Source organism: Python bivittatus, unplaced genomic scaffold (genome assembly GCF_059951505.1).
Source record: "Python bivittatus isolate LINGU-HERP-01145 unplaced genomic scaffold, Pbiv_v1 ctg000980_np1212, whole genome shotgun sequence".
Classification (NCBI taxonomy): domain Eukaryota; kingdom Metazoa; phylum Chordata; class Lepidosauria; order Squamata; family Pythonidae; genus Python; species Python bivittatus.
In genome coordinates, this window is record NW_028277125.1 from 16,054,653 (window position 1) to 16,080,654 (window position 26,002).

At 38.0% G+C, this 26,002-nt stretch overlaps 1 protein-coding gene across 3 annotated transcripts in view; it reads right to left on the minus strand.

The window, feature by feature from the left end:
- The window catches only part of LOC112541622 (uncharacterized), a 174,764-nt gene that overhangs the window by 16,073 nt on the left and 132,689 nt on the right, over positions 1-26,002 (minus strand). The window lies entirely within an intron of this gene.

Below are 26,002 nucleotides of genomic sequence, written 5' to 3' on the forward strand. Positions count from 1 at the left end.
CATTATGTTTCCTCTTGCTTTTTCCAAAAGAGTACAGCACTTTGACTACTGATGGTACACAGATGAGTCAGCAGGATCATCTTTGCATTGCTTTTTCCAATCCAGTTCAACACATCTCTCCATGTAGTTACAGCGAAAGATGAAATTAGCACTGTTTTAATGAAAACTATCACTATTATGAAATGTGTATAGGAATGACAGAATGTAAAAAACTTCCGAATGAGAAAATAGTGTCTAGAAGGAACCTCCTATCTGTCCTTTGAAAAAGCCCATTACACTGATGTAAAAAAGAAAGCCATAAGCGTCTTGTGTGGTATTAATCAGATCTATTTACATTTAGATTAACTTTGCTTAACTGGTGTTGGGGAAAATCTTCTGATCTGTGGCAGAGCAGAACCATTTGTTTTGCATGCAGACAGGTTCAGTTTTGAGCTAAAGGATATTTAAATAGGACTGAGGAAGCCCTCAAACCCTAAAGAGTCATTGCCAATCAATACAGACAGCATCAAATTAAATAATAATGTGCTACAAGGTAGTTTCATAGGTTCCTATGAAGATTATCCTTTTGAGCAGGGATGGATGACTCATGGGAGTAGGGGACATCACTGTAGTATCGATCACAGGACATCCTGATGGTACTGCTAGAATTGTAGCACCCAGATTGCAAGACATTTTTTTTGGTTTCTTAAAAAAATAGGGGCAAGGCATCAGCCTTGTAAGGTAGTCCAGAGAAAAGTATGATGAACTAGTCCTACTTTACTGTAAGGTTACATTAATAGAATATTACAAGACTTCAAAGTATTTCTCACCTCCTGTCTTTTTAGTCTCCAGAAAACTAGGGAGGGTCCCTTCTGAAACACTTCCCATGCTTTTCCCAGATTGCAGAATGAGCTACCTCTTATCAACCTTTGCCTAGGCTGCAGATCTTCCCCCTGTCTCCCAAGGTCATTCCCACATAGCATTACACAAGGTGGGTGCCTTAAGCTTTTATGCTATTTTAACCTACTCAACTCTTTAACCAACCCTAAAAAATGCCTTTAAAAAAGAGGGGGGGGGGAATTGGACATCTTAAGCCCCACCCCACCCCACCCCACCCCAAATCCTTAAAATTCCACACATTCTGGTAATGTCACTGGGTTAGCAGCTATTCCACTACAACTCAGAACTTTCTCCCAAGGAAAGTCTACTGAACTTTGAGTTTTAGATGAACAGATTTCTGTTCTGCAAGGTTCCATGGATGAACTGTGTTTTACTCTCTCCTGCTGCTTTGATTATATGCTTTGTTCTTAGAGGTTTTAATTTTACTTCTGGCTGTTTTATTGCAATGTAATGGTTTACTGTGGTTATAAATATTGTATGCTTGTGATTATTAAAACATATTTTAGATGTAATTTTATTAAGAACTGAATGAAGCCTTTAATGCAGAGAAAGATGGAGCATAAATCTAAAAATAAAAGAAATAAACAGAATATTTTACTTTAGGAAATACTACTGCTCATTTAAAAAGCACCTTCATTTGCATCCTATAGGTGCCATTTGACACCAATCATCTAACTGTCAAATTTATTCTCCCTGGGAAGAGGAGGAGGCTGTATGAACTTTCCACAGAGAGTAAATTCAACAACTACATAATTAAAATGGCACGTTCCCCAAAGAACAAGCAGCCAAGCCAACATCTCATAAATATAACTTCATACACAACAACTTTAATTTGGCATCTCTCACACCTTATGCATTGTGAAAAGCAGGGGCGGTTGCACAGAAGTTGTTTTAAGAACAATGTAACAAAGTCAGAACAAAATTGACAACTCTTCAGATGACTTGATAATGTGCTATTTTCAATCTTATTTTTTTTAAAAAAAACAATCCACTTGTTTCTCTTCCACAACCAATATTATTAGCCTTTCTCTTCCCTCTCTCTTTACATTTGTATATAAATCAGGGATTTTCAAAGCGGGTGGTGCTGTAACCCTTCAAAATGATACACAGCCATTTGTGTGTATCATTTTAAGGGGTTACAGCACCCCTGAATTTGAGAATCTGTGTGAACCTACTCAGATAAAACATAATTTCTGGGGAATTATTGCAGGATTGTGGAACAAAACAAATATGCCGCTTATTTTAAATAATTGTATTTGAATCTGTAATCACTGGCCTTCCAACGTTCCTTGATTATAACTCTTAGCAGCCCAGCCAGTCTACTAAGGGTAAGATGTGATAAACGCTGGAGTTCAGCATAATCGTAAGGGCCAGATTGTCTGCTGTGGACCAACCATCTTTTAAAGAGAAGCTTCAGTTTACAAGGAAGACATATTTCTTCCTGTCCTCCCCAGTTACCACTGGTCAGGCTTCTTTTGCTACTGGAGCAAAGAGAGTGAATGCAGGATCTCTCTCACTTCCCCCAGTGGTTTGACAGGCATCCTAGCCCTTGTTCTTCTACCCTGTTCTTAACTTGCTGGGCATCTGCTCCTATGGAAAGTCTCCAAGCTACAACAGTCCTCTGCTTACCCTTTCCACACAGCCAAGCAAGGATCCTTGGGATGGCACTATGAGCTTATTTTTTTTTTTTTTTAAGGAGTGGTGCCATGGCAATTTTGCTGCTCCAAAGCCCAGGTGTGAAGGGGGACAAACTAAAGCAGCACCCTGCTCTTCCTTACAGTTCTCCTTCACCAAAGAGAATGTGGAAGAGGATCCAAAGAGAGGCACGTAGCCTAGGTGACTCACAATTGGGATACAAAGGAATGAACTGCTGCAAAGGTGACTGCCTCATCATAGCATCATCTCACTCCTCCCTGTCACCCTTGCTTCTGCCCTTCCTGTAAGCCAGACTTCCTGGACTCCAGGAAGAAGAAACAGCATAATGAAATACTGCCTTTCTCTTTTCCTTCCTCTGCCAGCCAGATCTTCTTCAGCCCAGCAGCTGAGTGCACAAGGAAAACTATTGGGTGCTGATGCTGGCAGCCCGGCTTATCTTCCAGATGCCTTCCTTTGCCTTCCTTGCCCCCATGGCTTGCCTAGCTAGAAGAGGGGCTAGTGCTTCCTGTTTCTGTGTTCATGATCCCTGCCCACATGACTGCTCCCTCCCACCAAAAGCCTCCAAGTCTTCTTGGGAGAAAGCTTGCAAACAAGGCCCTGGAAGTCAGTGATTGTGGGTGGTATAGTGGGTCAGGCATATCAGGAGAATGAAGCCCCATCAGACCATGTGCCTGCTCTGACTTGGCCAGTGTTCCATGTGCAAGCCTGAAAAAAAATTGCAAGTCCCCTCAAATTTGCTCACCAACTTTGGCCTAAACCATATATGGTTAGGTGTGCAGCAGCAACCATCAAAATGAAGTCGCCAAGCAGCATACAATTTGCAGTGGTAGAACCCAGTGCTCTTGTAACTAACTGTCTACCCTAAGTATAACATTCCTTTACTGAGTGTTACATACAGCTAGTTTGTATACTTTCAGAAACTAAACTTTTCTATTTAATGCTGTATATTAAAACAGAACTGTTTCCCATATGTATAATGTCTTTGGTTCTTTTTGTTCCTTCTTTCCCTTCCCCCCCCCATTTCTTTTGAGGGGTTGGGTCTTTTTTTCTTTTTCTTATTTCAGTACAGCACAGCAATAAAAAAGAAGCTAAACACTCAGTGATGTCAGGCCTAGCCCAAGGAACTCCAAGAGACAATGCCAATTCGGTCCAGCTATGTTTATTAGCTACAACCTCTAGCAAGAATCTTCCCAGACTAAAACCCCAGTTCCCAAAGTCCTCCAGCCACAACAGTGTGAATTCCTCAGGGAGGTGCCAGTCTCATCCTCTTGTTCCTCCCGCGTGGTTCTGGCGAGCTAAGAAAATGTTTATCTCCCTGAGCTTGGCCTCCATAATTCCATTCCATCACAGGTGAGCTATTTCTGATCACTGTGTAACAAAGCTCTACCCTCTCCATTTTCAGAATTCCCGGCCCAGCACCCCTACTTTCTCCCTTCCACTCTGCATGCATTATATAAACATGGCTTGAACCCACCTGTTTAACAGAGCAATGTAGCACTTCAGTTCTGAAAGCAAAAAGGTTCTTCGGAGAGTATTTAATACCAGGATTTTCTGCTGCTGCGAAGGGCAGACACACAATCCTGGCAAATGACCTTGCAACTTTTGGGAGTTTCAGACTGCCGGTATGAGGTATGTGCTCCAAAGTACCTTTTTAACGTATAATCTGAAGCACTGCCCAGCCCTACGGTGTAAGTCAGCCTTGTTCAAACTTGGCCACTTTAAGACGTGTGGACTTCAACTCCCAGAATTCCCCAGCCAGCCTTGCTGGCTGGGGAATTCTGGGAGTTGAAGTCCACACGTCTTAAAGTGGCCAAGTTTGAACAACACTGGTGTAAGTAGTCCATTAAATAAATAGAACATGCAATAGGATTCATTTGTTTAGCTTTAACGTTGGTGAATCTTGCTGAGGCTTAGCAAGTTGTGTGAACCCATCTTCTCTGATTAGTTTATGATTCTATGCATCACTAAGTGTGTTGTGTGATTCTAGTTTCTGTGTAACTACCTCCATCCCAGCCACTGGCTTTTCTACTAATCAGGTTCCTTTTCCTTTTCTTGCTTCTTGATCTACAGTTTTGCCTTCCTCTAAGCCTTTCTGCTCTTCTTCATGCATTCCGTCTCTTTAGAGCATGTTCCTGGCAGCCGAACAGAAACCATGATATTTAATTCACCACAGGCAAGACCTTGTTGCCTCCCTTTTGTGATTGTCTATTCCCTGTAAATCTCAAAGAGATTCTGTTGCCTGTGGACTTTGAGGTACACAAAGGCCTAACCCACAGATCACTGAAGTACTATATCCTTCCAGGACCAATATTGCTGAGGTTGAAAACCTTTTCTTAATGTTTTTTGCCCTCATAAATTTATACACACACACACACACAACTAGGCACTGCTATTGCACTCAAGTCAAGAGGGACACAGAAACCAAACCAATTTTGTGACCTTTCATTAAACTTGATTTGAACAAGGTGAGACATGGAAGGAGAAGCTTGGGTCCATTCTTAATTAAAATTAAAGCTGCAGCCATTCAAAGTCTACAGAACAACAGAACTTAACTTATTTCACATGAGAACATTCATCTTTCCCTTCCTACCTCAATCCTTCCCATCCTCTCTTTTCAGTTCTGCCAGCTTAAATCCATCATTAATGAGTTGGGATGTGACCTCAACTCATTAAACAAGGCAATATTCTTCTGCAATTAATGAAAGTAATGAAGTCATACTGTATTTACACAAAATGTGAAGACAACATTCTTCAAAAACCTGACTTATTCAAGAACAAGCTTTCTGATGTGCTCCCACATGTAGTATTATCCACTAATGAACATTTAATAATGAGCACTATTCCACCAAGCAAAGAATATGAAATAACAAGGTAAGTTGCAAGAGAAGGTGATGTGTAAAAAGAGGCACTCCCCAATTATCTTTATTACTAGAAGATGTAGCTGAAATTATTTTGGGTCATTTGATAGTCCTAGACATTGTCATGGTGCATTCTACCACCCCAAATCTCCCAAGATTGCCAAATTGCAAGTTGCTAGTATCACCCAAAAATCTCATAAGATATACATGCTAGAAAGCCTCAGTCTTGCAACATTTTGGCATTCTCAAGTGAGATAGCATAAAATAATTTTATTCTGGTTATTGGGACAAATGTACAGATTACATTTGGAGGTTAATGAGACTTGGGACGATTTGTAAAATTAGTTATTTTTATTTAATTTTGGGAGAGTGAAGGCAGACTTTGAGATGTCAGTGGCCATCTTGTGCCTGTGGAAATTATGCTGCTGGCCTCAGAATTACCAGGAGCAAATGTAAGCAACCTATACTCATACTTAACTAATCCCTGTGTACAATCGGCCCTATACAGTATCATATGTGCATATCTGTTGTCAACACAAGGAGAAGAATACATCCAGATGCATACTGGGATCAGCTGGGAGCATCCCATTTTTTTTAGTTACAGCAGCTTTGAAAACCATCCATAAGTGTCATTTGCCAAATTCTAATCAACCCCATGCGAGTCAGTGGATAGATTCAAACAGCAAGCCTAACCTGATTACTCAATTAATCATTTTCTAGATCTGAATTATACATTGATCCATAAACTAACCAAAAGCATTGGGTTTGCAAGGATGTGTTAAGCCACACATTTAGTATATTGAACAGAGGCAGATGCAAAGCCTTTAACTGATCTGGTTAAGGATGTTGTCTGAACCCAACCTTTATGTATGTTCCCTGCAAATTGTTTGATTTCAAACATTGGGAAGGGGCACCAGTTTGGTTTCACTTATCATAATTATTTCTAGAAGAATAAGGAACCTCTTCTCTTTTCTAACAATTCTCTTTTCCAATCTGTATAATTTATATTTAGACACCAGACTCAATTGACAAATAGGTTAAAAATATGTAATTAAACTTGGCACTGGAGAGTAAAAAATAACCCACTCTCAATTCTAAAATGAAAGCATCTGCTTTTGCTATTTATTCACAAAATAATATCTTTTTTTCTTTCATTTTTTCTATCTATTTTGCTTCTAATCAAAACCAACCTTATGAATATGGAAGAAAAATGGAAGAGGGAGAGGAAAGCACTTGAAAGACAGTATCTTCTAGTCTTAATGAAAGCTCTTTTGGATGCTCATTATTAAAATGGTATGTGTAACTCTTGTCCATCAATGATAAACACTGAAAATTATTTGCATTAATTTGAGAACTTGAATATTGGTCCTTCTGTATCAATATTTTCTTCAAGTATGCTGCCGTACAGAGCTGTACATTCCACTTTGTTCTGGCAAACCATCTGGAACCATTCTGCATTAGCAGATGTTCTTTCAAATGTAAATTTTAAAAAAACATATTATCTAACTTCCCTTATATTAGAAAGTTAGGTAAGTGCCTGTATTTAAGTTTTGATACTTTGATATCAAATCAATCAAAGAGAGAATTTCCTCTACAATACCTAACTACTATGTACAAATCAAGTCAGTTTTATATTTGAAAAGACAAGAGAATGTGGGGTTTTGTGTTTATTTTGAAATGAACTATTCCTAATTGCAACATCTATAAATTATTGAATTGGTTTAGCAGAGGCATTTTTGAACTGAATGAGAATTGTACCAACAAAGCTTTTTGATGATTTGACAACTCAGTTTTCTAAACCTCAAGAAGTAGGAAGTCTGGTTTCTCTAAATTAAAATATACATACACATTTTATTTTATTTATGTATATATTCATGTTTAATTCGATCTGTATTTACTGCTACAATTTCTATATATGAGAAATGCAGCATTTGCAGGGGGAAGTCCTCTACTTTTTTTTTTTTTGTGCCTTAAAAAAAGGCCTCCTGATGACTGTCTGGACTAGTCTCTGCAGTTAACTTGACAAGATTTTTGGAAGTTGTTTTCCATTGCCTCCTTCCTAGGGCTGAGAGAGACTGGCTCCAAGTCACCTAGCTAGCTTCATGCCCTAAGGTGGGTCTAGAACTCACCATCTCCTGGTTTTTAGCCTGGTGCCTTAACCGCTACACTAAAATGGCTCTCTACAATATTAGGCTGAGTGATATAATTATATTAGACCTGATTTTCCCAGTTTTGTGTCTTCCAAGTCTATTGGACTTCAACTCCCATACTTAAGCAAAAGCATAATCACCCAGTCATCCATACTGATTGGTGATTATGGGGAAGTCAGGGCTAATGCATAAGGAGGACAATAGGCTGTGGAAGGCAATACAAGATAGTATGAACATAACCTACTTCCTCCTTTGAAATATGGGATGAGGAAGACTCCCATCTCTGATTCCCTTCTGCTCATTCTGAAATGACAGCTAGGCTTTGATTATATTTGGTGGCTCTTAATGGGTGAAGCTGACCTGAACCTCAGGGACTGTGTTAGTAACCAGCTGGGACATTGTCTAATTTACTGGACTCCTGGAATGAGCACTGCCATCTTCTTTTCTTCATAATAAACTAACAATTTGTGATGGAATGTATCTACAAAGAGGAGGGTGATGTGTTGGATAGCAGCAGAGAGCAAGGCTATCAGGATGGACGGGGGGCATTCCAGGAAGGAAAAGGAGTCAAAAGGCAACACAGTCTGTAGGGGAGTGTGGGAAGCGTAAGAAGTTTAAGATAGGAACTCCTTAGAATCTCCCAGGGTATATCCACTAGTTGCAGTAGTATAGATTTAGTCTGGCAAGATTTTGTCTATATGATGTAAGCAATAAAATAACTCAACTGGACTGTTTCACTGTTGTTCTTGGGCTGGGCCTGACACAATTTCTCTGCTTAAAACAACAGACCAAAGCTTGGAGAAGTGTATTTTGTTTTCTTTCAGATGGCATCTTGAAATTAAATTTTACCACTCCTTTATTAGAAACTTCATAATGGGCTACTTCAACAGATCAACAGAGATTGTCTTCTCAGGATCCTACATATAAAACATCTGCTTGTTATGTTGTGGTGAACTGCAGTGTTTCTACTTTAAACTGTCCATTCAATTTTTTAAAAGATCAAAAGCAAACCTGGGTGCAGGGAAAGTACATCAAAACATAGACACTTGCATATAACAAATGAGACCAAAAGGTGGTTAATATATAATAGAAATGAAGGCCATCACAATACTATCATTCAGTTCTGAGTTTTCTCATGTCATATTGGTAAGAAAGAAAAAGAATATGGGCATATGGGTATTTAAGGGCAGAATATGGTATTCATAGGTATTCAAGGATTGGGATGTCCCTTTAAGATTTAACCAAAAATAAGTAGAACTTATCCTGTAATGTAGTGGAATTCTGGAATGACAACTCTCATTTAATACAAATTGGGATGCTTTTATTAATATATAAAGAAATACACTGATTTCTTATGGTATCTCTGTCATTATTTCCTTTTTCCTAAATCATTCCTTAATTTTACAAAATAATATATTGTACCATGATTACCTTTTTATTTCAAGAATCTATTAGAATCATGTCTACGTCTTCTCTAGTCTTACTTGCCTGTTGACAAAGTTGCATTTTTAAATTTTCATATAATCTGACATTCCTCGCTACATATACCAACTGTGTATCTATGAATACAGGTCCTGGCAGATGTAACTCAGCATTATTTAAGTTAGATGTATAGAAAATTGTCATATTTCCACTCCATCCATCCATCCATCCATCCATCCATCCATCCATCCATCCATCCATCCATCCATCCATCCATATTTATACTTCCCATTCATTTTAAGAGGAAATAAAGCACCCAGAGCAGCCAAATCCAATTTTATAAGATGTTTTTGAGTTCTACTTGCTTTCCCTGTAACTAGTTTGAGTTCAACACTCTGTGCAAGTACAATATCTGCAGCCCATTCCTTAATCCATTCTTTGAATGGATTAATAGGGTTCTTTGTTTTCCAAAGACTGGACACATCACAGTATAGCAAATCTGTACAAAATGCTTTATTGCAGCACACACTTCCCCAACAGACTGCTGCTCTCCACCCATCCTAGGACTTGCAAGGTGATGTTGCCATGTAAATACATCTTTAATACTCAGTCCTTTAATGTTTAGTTCATTCAAAAGTCTCAAAGTCTATAAAGTAGCATACAAATGTTGCCTTTCTCCAAACGTTCTTGTACTAGTTGGGATGAGGTGTTACCTCGGTATGGCCGTTCCTTTTCTAGTTGCTACAAAGTTCCCGGCAAAGCTTCAGGCAGGACGTCCACCAGGATATGCTGCTCATCATAACTTGTGGTCCTGGCAGTTGAACGATAGTCCCCTTGACTGCTTGTAACAGCTGCCAATCTTCAGACGTCGCCTCTGCTTCCCTGTCTGTAGGCTTGTTTGCTTATCACCTTTTTTCCTATACACACACATCTTTTCCCATTTTGTCTTAGCATTTGCTTTTCCAAGCTAAGAGCCTGGGGGGAGGTGAGGCTGCCTCTGGATGTCGGTATGTCCTTGAAAACGCCAGGGTATGGCTCAATTATCACAAGCAGCTGGAATGCCAGCTTGGATGCTTGTGAGTAAAGTTTGAGTTAGGGAAACGAGGTGAGAAGCGTTTCTGCCTGGCTGCAGCTACTGTTCCCAAGCAGAGACAGCAACCGCAACTTGACTCCCTCACATACATATTTCTTAAAAATGCTACGTGCATATCCTGTTTCAGTCTGGGTTGATGAGGAATTCTGAAGTGTACTTCATCTGCTCATAATTATTTCTTTTATTATGCTATCCACACCATAATATGTCTGCGCATAACTTCATTTTTGCAGGGATGGATGTGAGTCAATTGATCACAGTGCCCATTTTTTGAGCGATGACTGCAGATGTTGATTGCCCAAGGGCAAACAACATCTGCAGTCCTTTAATTGTCCTGAAAAAATCCTCCTTCCTCCTGCACCCAATTCCTCCCGTTATGAATTCTCCCCATCTGTAAAATTCTGAAATTATTTACTGGCATTCTCATGTCTTCATCTTCTGTTTTTTTAAAAAACTGGTAAGAAATGCAATCAAGCATCTCTTTGATCTTCTAATGCGGCCTATTTGACATCCTTTGGAAATCAATCCTTTTATTCATTTAGAATCATATGGTGAATATGTATTAGAGGTCCTTATACAGCTTTAGGTTCCTGGGGTATGTCAAGCACATGCTTACACCTTAATCTGTTTGCTGCATTAAGTGTGCTTCAGCACTTTGAAGCTGGAGAGACAAGTACCATATGCATTTCCCACTCTGTTGTGTCCTTTCCTCTTAACTTCAATGTGATGCCAGTTCTCATCTCAATCAATCTCAACATAAAATACTGCTATTCTATTTCCAGCGCAGCAAGCATGAACTGAACAAAACAAGCTTTTCTTTGAAGTCTGCAGTGAACAAGTTAATTTTGGCTGATGCTCTAATGTAAACACACACACACACACACACACACCTCTTTTAAGTTTTAAAAGAGAAAGTGCCATGTAAGATTATTTATGGCGGGGACTTCAGTATCTTTCTCTCAGCAGAACATGACAAGTTGAAAATATAGTTACATAGGGAAGAAACAGAAGAATATATCTGATCTTTTGAACCTTTCTGCATTTCAGCAACAGCGCAGGCAGATGGGAGCTCAGTAGGGACTGTCCACAGTTCAGCAGCTTTCTTCCCACTGTGCTGTTACACAGTAGGCAGGCTATGCAAGAGAGGTAAACTCATGCAAATGTTTTCCTAAAGGGAGCAGCTGTTGAAAGCAATGTGTGTATTGCAAGCATATGAAAATGATGTGTTTTCATTGCCGTATACTGAACAATCAAGAACCCGCTGAGGTTCTCATCTCCCTCGCTTATACCCACAAACAATAAGATGCTTGGTTCAGTATCATGTTTCTTTATGTTTAAAAGCTAGTTCTCCAAACCTGCCTAAATAACAGAATCTGGTGTAAATGATCTGTTATGTACATCAGAACAAGACGTGTTCCAAGTGTCAACAGTGTGGCCGCCCATCAATCACTTTGTCCCAACTGACTATTAATTTGATTATGCTTGTGGTTAAAAGTAATAGTTACTGGGAAACTGGTGTGTTACAAAGCAACATCCAGGAGCATCTCTTTTTTGTTGTTTGCAGAAGTGACTTTGAGCCCCATGCAGACCAAGAGACAGGCTTAACAACTACAAATATTGGACGATGAGCTTCAGTGGTAGTGTGCTATAGGTCAAGGTAGGGCTTTGAGGACACCAATAATCTTGACCCTCTTCAGTCTGGGTTCTACTGTGATCATGAATTCTCTGACTTACTCCATGTTCGTGAAAGTTTTCAAAAGTGCTGAGATAGTTTGAAAAACACTTCTCTAACTGGTGTGAAGTTAAATGGCTGCTTAGATGGCTCGTGTGTAATTTAGAGCATACTAATTTTTACTAATACACTGAACAACAAACTGTAATTTATATATTCATAATTGTCCATTAGACACCGTTGGTCTTTTCAGAAACTGTATCTACGATGGCTGAAATGCTCAAATTGCTTGCGCTGAAGTAGCCCGATGGATTACAGTAGGATGTATTCAGAATCAACGAGCAGAGAGTGCAACAACCCAAAAACCTCCCACCACATTTTCCCAATTTTAAAATGAATTTCCATTTATTTTTGACAACTGCAAAGTGTAGTCCTCTAATTGCACAGATAATAGCCCAGCTGATTACCTCCATTTATCAATGATAGCAAACCTTCCTTTTCAAACAAACAAATTATTGCCACTTAGGGAAGTAGAAATGTTCGTGTTCCCCATAACTTACATTAAAAAAGACAATTCATACATGTAGGAAATGGCGAATATAATTATCATAGAAATTTCTCAGAATCTTCCTTGGCAAGTAACACTGTTCTTTTAATTAAGCAGAGTAACACAAATATTCTTCCCGGTCTGACAAAAATAAAACAACAACTCATGAGGATTCAGCTGCATAAATACCATGCTTTCATGGGCCACCTTACAGAGGTAGTTTTGGAGGTCCAACACTGAGATTTTAAAAATAATTTTATAAAGAGATTTAAAAAAAAAAAATCACAGGTGTTTAGCAACACAACAGCACCAGCTTTAGAGATTTGTTTGACATCTTAATATGAATTACTTTGAGAAACGGAGAAGAAGGAAGCAGCAGCTGTGTCTACTCTTCTTATTATAAGTTACAACGTGAACTGGAACAATGATTCTCAGATTGTGGTCTGTGGAAGTCCACCAAGAGGTCTGCCACACCCGCTTAGCACTTGCTGCCAATCAGTTAGTAAGATGAGCTGGGTCTTTGGCTCTGCCCTGCTGAATTCACTGCCATTCAGTTAGTTCACAAAAATGTATCACTGGCTAAAAATCGGTTCATTGACATGTATCTGTGATAATACAAGTCGCAATTCAGAAAACTGACAAGAGCGAGCTGGTCTCAGGTGCAACTTCATCTACATGTGCTATGCTAAGTGGAACACTGATTTTGCACAAGCAACCCAAAAAGGAAAGTGTCGATAGGAGAGATAGCAATGAATATCTAAAAACAGGATTTTATTGAGCGGAGAATCACTTGCCACTAGTCTCTTAGTGCAATGTGACGATTTATTCTTACACTATGACACACAGACTAGGATTACACACTGCCCTAATATGCTTTCCTTAATTTTGCCTTAACATAATGTGAAATCAAGCCATTGTGGTTTATAAACTGTTTTAAAATTTTAATTGTGTGAAATGAGATAATTATGATCTATTCAATAAACCATGGCTAAATATACAAGGCAGAGACAGTCTGCTGTAGTGGTTAGGCTAGAAACCAGGAGTCTGTGAGTTCTAGTCCTGCCTTAGGCACAAAGCCAACTGGGTGACCTTGGGCCAGCCTCTCTCTCTCAGCCCTCAGAAGAAGAAGGCAAGGGCAAACCACTTCCGAAATCTTGCCAAGAAAATTGCAATGACTATTCCAGGAGTCAACATTGATTTGAAGACAACCAACCAACCATGGCTTAATACTGCCTTTCCCCCTGGAAAACAAAGCCTATGCATCTAAATAGTGCCCATATTAGACAAGGCTGGTCCAAACAGACCACTAGCCTGGGTTTTCCATAGTTTCTTGCAATCAAATGTAGCTTATCTTAATTCATCAGAGGTCTTGTGTATCTTGATTCTGTGCCTTCTCCAATACTTTGGAGCACAATTTTTTTTCATCAATAGCCTGCAAGAAAAATCTCTGGGAGATAGAGGAAGGATTTAAATATTTTATTTATATGGTTGTCTGACACCAAATCAACTCTGCAAAAAATCAAGTTCAGTGCAAAAAAAAATGCAATAAAATATTTCATTTGGTAGGGCCTCAGTTTGGAATCCAAGATCTGTTTTATTTTAATTGTGCAAATTGTTCTATTACTCATCCTGCTATATTTACAATTAGTGCAAAACATCAGGATCACAAGAGTAATTTATTATAGCTGTGAAATTTACTATACTGGGGGAACCCAGTTGGGATTAACCCCAATTATTACTTCCTGGAAACTGCCCCAAAGAAAAGTCCTGACAACAACACTTTAATTCCTTAAGGGTGTCCCAAATATCATCTTGTAGCTGAAGGCTGGCTTTCCCAAACTGGAGAATGGTGCCTCGTTGGCAATTTTTAATCTTTGATTAAAGCTTAACTTTTGTCCAATTCACCTGATTCCTTTAATCTCTGACAAATTCCTTGGGTTCTGAAAGCAGACCCTGTTGGATAAACTGTGGACCTATAGGCTATCTCCAGATCTTTCAGTGTCCATGGGCTATGAAATGCCAGCTTTTCTTAAACAGTGAGCTCTGGACAGGAAAGGGCAAAACAAACTGAATCTAGTTCCTATCCTATCAAGCTCTGGAGACCTAGCCTGAACCAGGGTCTTTAGCCAATCAATTATGTCACCACCTTGGAAATGCTAACCATTGTGCAACCTTCTCTCAGACTTGATTTAACATCCTTTCATTGGTTCTGCCAGAAGGGAGATTAAAGTGGATCTCATATGACAGGTATCCCACTTGTCCTTGTGGCTCAAGGGAGGATGAAATAGTTGGGCATAAAATAGTCATAGATTATATGGATATTATAAGGATCTACACAGTAAACATATTATACCTGGCCACTCTAGATCAGTGTTTTTCAAGCTTGGCAACTTTAAGATGAGTGGACTTCAACTCCCAAAATTCCTCAGCCAGCCATGCCAGCTGGGGAATTCTGGGAGTTGAAGTCCACTCATCTTAAAGTTGCCAAGCTTGAAAAACACTGATCTAGATGAATTCCTGCTCACTCTTACTAGCAAACAGGCAGTTGGCTACAACCTATAAGATAGCAAAATGTTGTTCAGTGGCATATAGGATTTGGAAATAGATAATCAGGAGTTGCCAGAAAAACTGGTAAATCAGCTGCCTCAACGCTGTAGCAAATAATCTCCTACTGCTTTTATGTTATTATCTGTTTTATTATTATTATCTGTTTTATTGTCTGGATTCCTTTTTTTACTGCTTGTAAGCAATTTTAAGTTGCTGGCCTTTGGCCGCAATAACTGACTGACTTAGTTACTTAGTCTGCAATTACTTACTTACTAGCAGCATGCTAGGGATTTTCCAGGGAGTCTTTCCATCATTGAATAGTTCACACCAAAAATCAGTACTATATACAAAACCTGTAATCACTGTTTGCCTGGTCACTTTGTTTAGTCACAATCACTTCCAGGTCGTTAAGCAATTTTGAAAAAAAAAAAATAATCAGCAACTTTTTAGGATGCTAGAACTGACTGAAGTGAAGGTGGGCTGTTTGTAATCCAGAGTGCTATGGGAACCCAGACTTTAGCATATTGTTTGAACCCAATTTATCACATTAAGTCAACTGGCGGGGTTGCCTTCTATTTGTATACTCCAAATGTTATGTTTAAAGAAGAAAGGTACAGGAGAACATGCCTGTGAACAACATGCTTAGATTTTATATGCAACAGAAGATCTTGTATGCAATATAATCTACAGGATAAGGTTACAAAAAATAAAGGTCTCTTTATACACTCACTTAAGTTTAACGTATATCTAAATAACTGCAAATGAGCGCTCAGGAAACGTAATGGCATCTCTGAGCTGAAGAGATTTTGTAATTGTTGGCAGGGTGGCACCTCTCAACCCTGAAGGCAGATAGCCTTGGGCATACCCAATATACAACTTTCTCTCAGATATGGATTTGCCCAAACCTTCCATCTTCCCCTGCTGTTTTGGGAAACCACAGGCAGAAAGGGAAAATTGAGCAAGAAACCATGCAACAAAGTGGGGGAAAGCAAGCTGTTAATATTCTCATCAAGCTTTTCATTAAAGTAGAATGCCCAGGAAAAACTGAATTTCCAAGTAACAATTGAATAAAAAGTGGAATTTGATTTAAGGTTAGTCTATTATCTAAAGGAATAAGAAAAAGAACTGGAAATATTGAATAAGATTGATTCTAGTTTTTTTCTTGGTGTGTTTTAATATCTAATATTTTGTCTGTGGTATCTAGTGTTTCTGTATAAGCTCAGTAATTGTGTTTTCGGAGTTTGGAATTTCTTGACAGCAGAGTTCTCTCTAAATAGGAATAGGCCAGCATCATCTTGTGCTTCTTTTTTTCATTTGAACAGCAATATATTTTTATCTCCTTTGTCTCTGAATGTTTTTGTATGATAATACTTAAAGATAAATGGAATTTTAAATTCACTCTTTTCCTTTTTTAAAAAATAAAATTTGATTTTATTTATCTCATGTGAGATAAAGGGCAAGAGGAGGAAGAGCTGATTTCCCTAGCCACAGCCCTCCAGGCCACTGGACCAGGAGATAAAGCTATAGCATGTGTTTCATCCTCCCTTTTTTTGTCAGAAATTGTGGGACCCCTATTTCTCTCATGCACTAGGGTTGGAAAGAGGACACCAGGTGAGGTATTCACTGGGAGATAGGTAGTAGTAGCAAAAACCACCCAGCTCTACACAAGGCATGAGGTGAAACTGGAGTGTGTAGATCCAGAGGTTATTTTGGATGTGCAGGATGTAGCCTCCAATCTTTCACCCTATAAGTTCAGTTCTGCTGCTACAGTGATTTAAAAAAAAAAAATCCTTTGTCTACTGGGATTTCAATGTCATTGAAGTTCAAGAGTATGATCTCATATTGTTACTTTAAAAAGTAATCCATAAGCACTATTGATCTAGGCAAACCGAGAAAGAGCTAGAAAGGTGTCACCTCTAAAACATACTATATAACTGAGCAATGGACAGTACAGATCCAATTGAAAAGGAAACTGAAAAACTAATTTAATAAACTCTGTAGTTTAAAATTGTTGGACTTATAATTCACTATTTGATTAGTGTACATGAAGCCACCTTTAAAATGAGACTGAAAGCAGGGTACAAATATTAATAAGAGGGAAATTATTACATTCTTTAAAATTTCTGCAACAATAAAATATAAACTCATCTCACAATGTACCATATGTCTTGGGTTTTTCCCTGACTTACCCTTTTAATTATTCAGGTCTAATCAATACAAGTTGTAACTCATTTAATTGTAAGCCATTTGGTGCATTGATTTGCATCTATGTACAGACAGCAATGGTACCATGTTGAATGAATATGTAACAACATACTGTATTTCTCAATTTTAAATGTTGTAATTTGGAGAGATTCAGACACCCATTTCTGGATTTGAGGCGACTTGTAAGGCTTGTGGGGAAATTTTTCAGTGCTAATTCCTTATTCAAACTTCTAATCCATACCAGAAACACAAAATATTTAGCCCCAAGAGAAAGCAAAGGGGAATCGCTTGCAACACAATTCTTTATCATTCTATGGTTTATGATGAGTGGTAATTGTAGGAAGAGAGCCATGTTAGTATCTAACAGCAAAAATCAGAAGGAATCTGGTATCACTTTTTCTAACTAACTGGGGGGGGGGGGGAGGAGGAAGAAGGTAGGCTTTCCCCCCACCTTATCCCAATTTAAACTCTACATTGGTCCAGCCAGTGTTTCTCAACCTCAGCAAGTTTAATGTGTGTGGACTTCAACTCCCAGAATTGAAGCCTAATTTGCCAGTCTATGCATCTGATGAGGTAAGCTGCAGCTTATGAAGCTTATACCTTTTAATAAAATGTGTAGTAACTCTTTTGCAGAGAGAAAAAAAAAAACCCCACCAAGGAGGAAGAGGCTAGAGTGATTCAGAAAACCAACACTGCTTGGACCTTTCTAGCTTGGAAAACTGTTGTGAATATAAGGACAGATACTCCTTATAAAAATAACATGAAAAATATGGAGGGGGAAGTCATTCTCTCTCATAGTACAACACAGATGAGCATTTTTTAAAAATTGTATATGAAGCCACCTATGAACACTGTTGAAAGGCAAGATGCAGATGTTAAAATGAAGTCAAATTATTTTTAAACAGTATTTTGGCCTTTGAGAAAATAATGAGGCATATTTGATAAAAATTTGTATGTGGGGTGGGGGGAATAAGAGCTAGGTGGGGTAAAAATAATGGTATGCAAAACATTTCAAATCCAAAATATCTTCTTTGACCTTGAATAGCTGTTGGAGGTTTAACAGAAGTGTTCCAACTAGTTCCAACTGTATTGGAAGTGCTCTTGACTCAAAACATTTGTCTCAAGACAGATAGAAATAGAGATGATTTGAGCTCAGAACACTTCCTATATCCTAAGACACAACTCACACTTTTGGCTTTTTGAAACTTCTTGTTGCATGCAAAGCAGCCCTAGCATTCTTTGATCACACATCTGTTCAACAGAGACATCTTTAGGATTGCCTCCTCTTATGGTTAAAAAAAACTTTTCTAATTTTCAAGCTCAATTAATTAGCAATTTGTAGCCTCTTACACCTTTAATTAATCCATCTTCAGCTGAAATAACTTCCCTTTCATTGTGATATTCATATAATTCTATTAATGCATTGGGTTTAACATTCATGTTCACTGACCAGGCACTTTCTCCCTGAAGGTTAAAGAGAGCCTGGGTGATTGGTTCCCTCAGATATGGAAATGGCCCACAATAAATTAGTGGTCTCTTGATGTTCTCACAACTCTGTGAGTTTAATTCAACAAACAGTTTGGTATGAAGTCTGATGTTTAGTCAGTAGATTACTATTCCCATTTTTGATGGTTGGTGAAACCTATACTTTCATGCTTTCAGACTTTGAACCAACTTTGGTCAATCCCAACAACAGCTCACTATACGTAGTCTTCCTCATGACTAAAAATGCAAATCATAAATTAGCAGATAAGCATAATCAACATAATGTTTTTGGTACAAAGTATTTTCTGAGTTTGATTTGCCAGTAGAAACAAGGAATTCAATGAAAAAGACTGTATTTCCTCTAATAATGGATTCTTTGTTAAAAACATTAGTCTTTCCCCAATTTTGTTTCCATCAGCCACTGCTACTTTAATTTAATAAACCTTTATGTTTTTTAATGTTAAGGTCCTCAGCAAATAAGAACGTTGAAATTATTATGTATTCTAAACTTCAGATAACTGCCAAATGCTATGGATTGTTCTTTTTTAAAAAGAAGCAAAAACAAAATCAGAAAACGTAGTTTAATTTACAAGGATACAAGTCTTCCAATAATCAGTAAAACAAAAGATCCTTTTTATCAAAAAGTAATCACAGGTTGTTACCAATTCTAGATTTAGAAGATCTGATGGAACAAAACATGACATAAATCAGAAATGACAATCCAGTGGAGCAAATTAATACTGGGGTCATGAACTTTCCAGCTAATTTCAGAAAGGTGAACCTGTGGAAAGAGATGTCTTTCAGTCTTCCTGCTCACATTTAAAATCAGCATATATACTGTACATGCATACATGCATATGGTCCTTTTGGGATCAGCAATGTGATATAAAGTAACAAAAAAGGGGTACAAAAATAGTAAGCAAAATTAATTAAAGATATGAGTTTAGAGGAAATATATCTTGTTTACACCAACAGCATTCATTATATCTTTCTGTTTTAGCAATAATTCTTGCTGCCACAGCTATACACTGCTTCACAAACTGACTTTTTTTCCCATTAAACTTATTACTCTCAGCTCTACACAACCAGGATCTTTTTGGTTTTCAGTTTTCATGTCAATCTATTCACTCTTTCTTCTTTGTATATAACTAAGCCATTTCCATGTACTTCTTTTATGCTGGTCACTTGCTTTTGTATTCAGTTCATTAGTCATCCATCTGTTCTTGAGCCCATTTCTTCTTGTTTCATCACACAATTCTTCAGTAGCCCATTCCCACCACAATCAACTTAACAGCCATTCAATGTAACAGCCACTATGTAGGACAGACAAACAGAAGACTAGCAGAGTGCATCCATGAATACCAACTAGCAGTCAGAAGACATGATGAAAATTCCTTCATCTCATAACACATGGGCACACTCAACTGTAGTTTCAATTGGGAAACTGTGAGCATCCTAGATCAAACTAAATCCAAAAATGCTGGGAATTTCTGGAAGCTTGGCATTAAGACAAATCAGCCATCAACAGACACATAGAAATAAATAATATTTACATACCATTCAAAAAGGACAATTAAAAAGCTAAGAAGGAAACAAAAAGACCAGAACACATCCTCTCCAGCAGCCAATACCAGATAAGCAGGGATTAACACTAGGCAAACAATCAAGCAGAAAAGGATCAAGGAACTACCAAGAAGAAAACCACACCCTCACCAAAACTGGCAGGGCAAGCTACTGTATATAAACACAGAGCAAACCCCACACTCACTAGCACTGATGATGTTACCTAGTTGGGTAATGAAATGTCTGCAAGCAAACAGCCAAGCTTAGAGAGCTCCAGGGACTCCACATTCAACTTACTTTTATATTTCTCCTTATACTTAACTTTCATTTCCATGTAAGAAGCATGGTCATACACACAACCATTTTAGCTTTTTTGACATTCATGCCTTTCAAAAGAACTTTTTAGCAGCATTTCCACATAATAAAAAAATATTCATCCATTTTCCATTAAGTAAGCACTCTATCAAGGTACACAAATTAATCTACTTACTATTTATGTACAGTATAATTTACAATTATTTACTCAGTTCTTCATGTAAAACTCAAATACCTTGGTCTTTGATACGTTAATGTTTAGGTCCATACTTCTCATCATATCATACAATCTATCTAATAGAAATTGTTCCAATTCTCAGTCATCACAGCATTATCTGCATTCAAAAGTATATGTACATTCATGTCCATGACCTACAGACCTCTAATATTACCACAAGCATGTATTATATAAGTATCAATATACACATGAGGAAAACCAAGAACACATCATGTACCCTTGACTTGGAAGTAATTCATTCATGCTTAACTTCCACCATCAATCTTATTGATTCTGAACCAACTTTCAACTCCTTCTATAATTCAGCCCAATTCACTGTATCATACATTTTCGCAATCAACATATGCACATGAACACTTTTTCAGATTCATGCATTTCTAAATGACCTCCTAGAGAGCCAAAATCTGGTTTGCTTCCTGCCTTATTAAGCTGCACTGCACTTGCCAAATTTTGCTTATTGTTACCTCTCATATACTTTCAATCAAAATTCTGCCAGCGTACTTAAGAAGCCAATTCCCTGTGGTTTTGTATTCACTTTTCCTAGTTTTCTCTTTACATAGGAAAAGAATAGCAGCAATCTTCCAATCACCAGGCACAGATGTAGTCTTCACACATTAAACAAATCAGATAGCCACTCCAATCTCTCCACTCTGGGGTGGGAAGAGGAGAAAAAAATGGGTCAGGCACAGGAAAGGTTGCACACAGAAATTGCTTGTTCCCCCCCCCCCCCAACAGAGCAGAGAGATTGGAGAGGATGGGATTACAAGAGAGTAAGCAGGCACACAATGGGGAATATACTTGGCTGTTTCTGTAGTGTGCTTGTGGCTCCCAGCTGTCAGCTCCACTGCATTCCTTTTGATGTGCATTTCCATTTGTATCTGCCTACTCTCTTGTAATCCCTTCCTCTCCAATGAAGTTAAAGACAAACAGTAATTCCCTTCTTGCTAATTATCCCAGTACCTGGGTGAGCTGGGGAGTGGTTAGGAGGTAAACAAAAGCTGAAGGTGGGAAACTGATTAGTCTTGTCAGGTTCAAGCTGGCTATCCCAGTGCTCACAAGGTGAGCATTCCAAAGGGTGGAAGAGTGGGGAAAAGGAAAGCACAGTTGCTGTCACATGATTTCCTACTTAGTGACTGCTTTGCTTAATGACAGAGGTGGCAGTCCCAATTGTGATCACTAAACGAGGCCTACCTGTATTTTTCTCTGATCCTTTTTTTCCCCCAGCAATTGTTTTCTTATATGCAATTTTTCTCATTGACAGCCTCTTTCACTTCATTAATCTATCAAGCACCTTTTCTCATCCTTCCTATTAGTGTAATCTGTGACATTTTGGAATATGATTCTTTTCATCCTGTTCCAAGCAGCTTCTACATCCTCTTTCATTAAATCTACTTTTAAAAATTCTGTTGGGATATTCATTCATTCATTCATTCTTTTATCCATCTTATACTTTTTTCCTACAGGAATCCTATTTTCCTTTTCTGCAGTTTATTCTACTTTTAATCTCATTACTTTCACTTCTTCTACATCCATTTCCCCCTAAATCCACTCTTCATACAACCAAAGGAATTGGGGGGGGGGGCGCTGTTCCACATTCAGAACATTTCATTACCCTTGTATTCATCATAAACAATCAATCACATGTCTAGGTTTATACTTATTCCTTATCTATGTGTATTATTGAATAGGCTTTTTCTTAAACTACATATTAAGTACAAACAGCTCTTCTGAGCAAATATTCACCAATCAGCCACCATTCTCATTTATTCTTGGGTCTCTGAATGACCCACTTTTTCTTACTCTCTTATTCCTATGCATCCATTTGTTTCAATAACAAAAATATTTTCTCTTGGATCACATTCATTCAAATGTTGCCCATTTCCCCCCAAAATCACTATTATTCTTTCATTATCACCAATCAGTGAAATGTAGCATGCAACTATCAGCCCTATGAATTCTATTTTCATATGCACCATAATTAAACTTTCATCTTCACTTCCATGTGGATATTCATCAACTCCATTCCACAAGATAGAATCACTTTTACATTCCAAGTCAGAATCTTCCATATGGTCATTACCAGATGGACTCACAGATATTGACTTTCAATATCTATCATGACTTTGGCCAATCAAGATTTTCATAGACAACTTTTTAGTAAGGTAGAGAAGGAGAAGTTAGATTACTAGCCTTAATCATACCCCTGCTAATGGTTAGGTAAGGTAATTTTGGTATTTTTGGCACTATGCCATTTTTCCCCAAAATCACTATTATTCTTTCATTATCACTAATCAGTAGAATGTAGCATGCAACCAAGGCCTCAGTTTTGACCCAAGTATGCACCCATTACTCTGCAAGCTAGGATTTCTAAGCTAGAGGCCACCTTGCAAGCCAACAAACTGTTGCTCATGTCCTATCAGTTAGGAGGTATATGCTATATACAGACATACTCAAAATATCTAAAAATTAAACTAAAAATCAGAATGGGGATAGTAGTATTTTGAACTTCTATATTTTCTTAGCATCACTTTAAGAAAGGAGAAAAAAACATAAGGAAAGAGACTGTTATTATGATGTAAATTAGCCATATGAAGATATTTATCCTAAATATATAATCCTAGACACACAGAGAGATTTTCTTTTCTTTATGTATAGGACTGCAAATTTAACATACACCATTCATAGTTGCTATTTATAGTCATTCTATGATAACAGAAGCAGACAAAACTAGGTCGTTTAGAGGATGTGGGACTGAGAACTGTGAGAGACAAGTAAATTAAAAAAGCCCATGCTTGGTGATGTTTAAAAATGCTAACATATGTTGTTCCTTCCTGACATTAAAAAAATATACTGAAGGTCCTGATTTTTTAAAATATCATATTGGACTCTGCTCATCCTGTTGATCCATAAAAGCCTTCTAAAAATGTAGGAACAGTCTCCACAGCTCAAGCATGAACATCCTTTTGAGGTTCCACTTAATTTGGGGAAGGGGGGAAGAACACAGTGGGTGAAGTAATAATATAGAATGAGAGTTGCAATGATGTAAAATGGGTAAAACCGTATCACATACAGTACATGAGTCCTTCTCTTTCTGGTTTGGTGGGATAGTTGCATTTTTTATTTTTGCTTTTTAAGTGTGTTTAGGCTGTTCCAAGGTTCAGGCACTACTTATGCTTGTTTTCCACCTCAAAATGACAAGAAAATGTACCTCCAATTCCAACTGTCAAGCTTTATTAAACACTTTCCATTCAAAAGGGTGTAGGGGGCAAAAACAGCTGTTCTGTAGTATAGCCTTTCCCTCTCTGGTGGCTTCCAAATGAGCAAGTTCTACTTCCTTTAATTCTGAGGTAGTAGATTATGGAGACCAGGACCTGAACTCCAGGTTCCCCTTCGCCTTATCTCTCCATCATTTTTTCACATCATATGCAAAACATAAAGGACCATAAAACATACCATACAGTGAATCATACTACCTGAATAATAATTAAGACAACTTGCTTCCACTGAAATGAATTAGAAAAACCATATGGTAAAGTGAATGCATTGTAGTTCCAATGACATTACAAGACACAAGTGTAAGATTACCCAAACATTAAAAAAATCAAAAACACTACCTTCCCATTTATGTTTTTAAAATATGATTATCTTTGTTTCTGAAACTAAATGGAAATTTATTGTCAGGAGGCATGAGCTGTGTTGATGATGATGATGATGTTGATGTTGCTGTTATTATTATTCCTTCTAGTCAGTCTTGACTCCTGATGACCATATGGACTAGTCCCTGCAATTTTCTTGGCAAGATTTTGGGAGATGGTATCTTCCTAGGACTGAGAGAGAATGACTGGCCCAAGGTTGCCCAGTTGGCTTCCATTCCTAAGGCAAGGACTTAGGTTTCTCTGTTCCTAATCCAGTGCCTCAACCACTAGACCAAACTAGTCTAGTCACCAATCACTGAAATTAGTGACTATCACTAGTGACTGATAAATCAAATGTTCATTGACCTTTATTCCAGCATTTCCATTAAAGCTTTCAGTAACCTTTTGCAATGAACACAAACTTGTTATGATTTGCTTGAAGATGTACTGCCCTCCTTTTCTTTTACTATATTTCATTACCATATTTTTATTACAATAGAAGTTTCTAAATCCAAGCATTTACTAGTATGTAATTATCCTGCTAAATTGTGTGATTGTGGATCTAAACTCAAAAGTAAAGGTTTAAGTTTTCATTCAGTGAAAATATCTAGCTGGATATAAATCTGAATTAAATGTTACAGTCTGTCTCATATGTGTGCATGTGTGTTTAAGCAATGGGATGTAGGAATTAAAGCTGTTAAAACATAGCAGCTGCAGAATTACTTTTGAAATGTTAATCAATTTCCCCTGAGCATTCAAATCCAGCTATGCATTACTTCACTAAATAGGGATTCACTGCACTTCTGGAATTTATTTCCAGATGTAGGGAATGTTCATTCCAGCAAAGTGAGATAAGTAATGTTATAAATAGGACCTGCTATCCTGTCTCATTGTCGCAGTGGGGTGGTCCTGGGAGGGATGACTGAAAAATGCCAGGAATGTATGCCAAGAGCATATGCTCCCAATCAAGATCACCTAAGGTGTGAAGGTCATCCCAGCTATCTGGCTAAAGCCAGCAGGCACCTATATTGGGCACAGCAATATAGGAAGATGCTGGAAGTGGATGATCACTTTACTGACAACAACAAAGGCATCGATTCATAATGTGCATGAGAAGGCAATGGTAAACCAACCCTGTATTTCTTCCAAGAAAACTACATGGATAGATAAGATAAAGCGAGTGATGATATAGTATCAGATGGTGGGCCCCTCAGGTTGGATGGCACTCAAGTTGCTACTGAGGAAAAGTTGAAGATTTTTCAGAGTACACCTTGTTGTTTATGACATGGCTAAATTAAAGCCTTCAGAAATCTTCTGAAGCTGCAAAGACAAAATTGCAGTGGGAACATGGAATGTAAAAAGCATGAACAAGGAAAAGCTCAACACAGTGAAATATGAAGCAAATCAACTACACATTGATGTCTTAGGCATCAGCAAATTCAAATGGATGCAATTGGACACTTTCAGTCAGAAGAACAGAAAAACTCTTTACTACCCATGACACAAAAACCAAAGATGAGGCAGTGTTGCTTGCATAATGAAGAAGGATATAGCAAAGATAGTACTTGGGTACAAAGCACTCAATGGCTGAATAATATTAATAAGACTTTGTGGACAACCCTTTAATATGACTTTATGCTCCAGCCACTGATGCAGAAGAAGGGGAGGATGCTGAGTTTTGTAATCAAGCTGAATATGAAATTGACAGAGCATGCAAGCAAGATGTGCTGTTTGTGA